This window comes from Pinus tabuliformis, chromosome 8, assembly GCF_031772625.1.
Source record: "Pinus tabuliformis cultivar Carrire ecotype Pingquan chromosome 8, CPIR1, whole genome shotgun sequence".
Taxonomy (NCBI): domain Eukaryota; kingdom Viridiplantae; phylum Streptophyta; class Pinopsida; order Pinales; family Pinaceae; genus Pinus; species Pinus tabuliformis.
In genome coordinates this window covers 521,127,355-521,131,190 of record NC_142294.1, presented here as the reverse complement: position 1 = coordinate 521,131,190, position 3,836 = coordinate 521,127,355, and positions in this window count along the sequence as shown.

Genomic DNA, 3,836 nt, shown 5'->3' with positions numbered 1-3,836 from the left:
AGTGATAATACTTTAAACAGCGCAGACAACTCTGGTGAAACCATTTTGCCAAACAATAGCAGTTTTCCAGATAACATTAACATGTGGATTAACGCAGTCATTGTAGAAAATCCGGTTGATTGTGGAACATTGTGCAGCGCAGACAACAACATATTCAGCATCGTAGGTGATAAAGAAAATAATTCAGGAACAATCGTAGGCAATTCAAATTCGTTGAATGACAACGCGGTTCCACCAAGGGCTAGTAATAAACCAGACAACAGTGATAATACCTTAAACAACGCAGACAACTCTGGCGAAACCAGTTTACCGAACAATAGCAGTTTTCCAGATAACATTAACACGTGGATTAGCGCAGATAGTGTAGGAAATCCGGTTGATTGTGGAACATTGTGCAGCACAGACAGTGACATATTCAGCAACGTAGGTGAATCAAACAATATTCAGAATGTTGATATGAATGGTAAGATATTAAAAGGCAGTGACAAGGCAAACCCAAAAGGCATTTCTTCAGTAAAAGAACAAAGAAGGAAGGTGGTTAATCTATCCTCCCACGAATTAGATGCTGAAATCATAAGTCTCCATAACAAAGGTTTAGGGTTTGCAGTTGCTCCTAAAAACCTTCCTATTGAAAGTATGATTTGCAGCATAGAGGATGGGATCTATAATCTTTCGTTGGAAGAAAAGGAAACCCTTAGACATGAGTTTTCCCTCATTTTGAGAAAAGCCAAAACTCCCAAAAGTAACCTAAGAAAAGAGGAACAAATTGCCTTTAAATCCTTACGAAACAATGATGAAATTGTGGTTCTCAAGGAAGACAAGGGAGGAGCAGCAATGATCTTGGATAAGGAAGACTATGTCAGTAAGATGAATGAACACCTTAGATGTGGAAGTTACAAGAAGCTGAATAATAATCCCATTCCCAAGATTATGAAAGAAGTAAGGAAGACAATTGCAGATTCCAGCCTTGATGTTAAGTTAAATAAGAAATTAATTCCTTCTTGGGAAACCATCCCTTGAATTTATGGTTTACCAAAGATCCATAAAGAGGGTGTTCCTCTTAGACCTATAGTCAATACCATTCGCTCCCCTACCTATGAGCTCACTAAGTACGTTGCTAGAATCCTTAGACCCCTTGTTGGAATATTGATTCTTTCATTAAGGACTCTCAGGACTTTGTGAACCTTATTAAAAATGAGAGGTTATACCCTGATGACATTCTTGTTAGCTTTGACGTAGTATCCCTATTCGCCAAGATCCGTCTTGATGAATCCATTCAATTTATTAAAGATGTTACTGATCCAGGAACATCAAAACTGGCATAAATTTGTTTACGATCGACTGTTTTCACCTTCCAAGGAGAATATTATGAGCAGACATCTGGAGTGGCAATGGGATCACCCCTTTCACCAATTGTAGCCAACTTATACATGGAATACTTTGAAAAGAAAGCCCTTGAATCATACCCTTTGAAGCCAGCTTGGTGGAAGCGATTCGTTGATGATACTAATATAAAATGGACTCATGGTAAAACAGAGCTTGACAAGTTTTTTATTCATCTTAACTCTATCTCTCCAGAGATAAAATTCACTATGGAGCTTGAAGAAAACATGAGAATCCCATTTTTAGATGTGCTCATCATCAGAAAGAATGATGGCTCTTTGGGTCATAAGGTTTTCAGGAAGTCAACCCACACTGAAAACTACCTCCACGCTGATTCCCACCATCACCCAGCCCAGAAGTTTGGTGTTATAAACACTCTTGCCATCAGAGCCCTTCGAATTTCTGACTCTGAGCATTTGGATGAAGAAAAGAAGCATTTAGTCTCAGCTTTTAAGGGTATAGGCTACAACACAAAAGAAATTAAAGCATCTATAAAGAAAGCTGAAGGAAAGGTGCTATCTCATAAGCCTAAGGATAAAGACCAACGTCAGTATGGGAGGGTTTTTCTTCCTTATATTCAATGAGTGACAGATAAAATTGCAAAAATCCTTAAAAAAAAAACATAATCACGCAATTCTCAGCACCTGGAACTATTAGGCAAAAGATGAGATCTGTCAAGGATAATATTAATAGACAACAACTTAAGGGAGTCTACAAAATAGATTGCTCATGTGGAAAAAGTTACATTGGTGAAACAGGTCGATCCTTGCAGACTAGACTAAAGGAACATGGAGCTGACATTAGGAATGAAAGGTCTTGAACCTCAGCTCTTGCAGAGCATTCCTCAATAACCAAGCACCATGTCTGCTTGGAAAGCGCTTCAATTATCACTCGAGAAGATAAACATCACAGGCGGAAGATCAGAGAAGCTCTTGAAATTATCAAACATCTACATAATCTCAACACAGACAATGGTATTGAGATTAATGGTAGTTGGCTTCCCTTAATCGGAAAGATTAAGAACAACAGTACATCTCAGGTGGAGATTAACAGGTAAATTTCTCTTTCCCCTTCTAGCAATCAGTGGTTACTTGCTTCTCTATTAGGTTTTAACTAGAACGTTAATATTATTGATAATTATTAGCTATTAAGTATTAATTATTATTAATACATTAACTTTATTTATTATTTATTATTAATTATTATTAATACATTAATTTAATATTGTAAGATTACTAGTTATTATTAACTCGCTAAAATTAATATTATTAATAAATATTAGTTATTAATTAATTATTAATACTTATTGGTTAATAATTAATAATTATCTATTAATTAATAATTATTAGGTATTAATTATTAATAATTATTATTAATTCATTGACATTAATTTTATTATTATTAATTATTTGTATTAATTATCAATTATTATTAATTCATTAACTTTATTATTATCATTTTATTAGTTATTAATTATCGATTATTAATTCATTAATATTATTAACTATTAGTTATTAATTATCTATTATTAGTTATTAATCATCAATTATTATTATTAATGCATTAACATTACTTTATTATTATTCATTATTAGTTATTTATTATTAATTATTAATTATTAGTTATTAATTATCATTTATTATTAACACATTAATATTATCATTATTAATTATCATTTATTATTAAAACATAGATATTATCATTAATTATTAGTTATCATTATTAATAATACGTATTAATTATCATTATCACTATTTATTATTACTATAATTTATTAGTTATTAGTTATTAATCCTTATTGATACATTAATATTATTACTAAGGTTAATATTTAATATTTAATATTTATATATGTAATATATTAATACACTAAATGCTATTTTTAATATTAAAATAAATAAATTAATAAATTAAAATTACTCACTTATTATTATTAATATATATATATTGAATATTAACTCAAGCAATAAACATGTTAATATAATTTTGAATAATTAGTTAATTAATATCGTTAAATAAAAAAAAATATAATAATAATAATAATAATAATAATAAATTTAAAATTAACAAAAAAAGGATTTATTCAAACAAATAGCCGACAAATACTAGCAGACATATCTCTATTAAAAACTATTTAAACCCTCATTAGAGCTCTTCTTCTTTCTTCATTCAAGTTTGTCCTGATGATGGATCCTGATTGGGATTCGAAACATTGATAAAGGAAATGGTTAATACTGTGGGTTCTCCGGCTTCTAATTCAAAAAATTCCGTATTATTAATAGAACATCTACATAAACCATGAGATATAAAATAATTTTTCCAACTTTATTGACAAAAAGAGTTCCAAAATCAAGATTAAAATGATAAATTCAATTTCATACGACACTTGGTTAACTTTTCATACCAAGCTTGAAATGTTTGTTTTAGATTGTATAATGATTACATATTTTCTA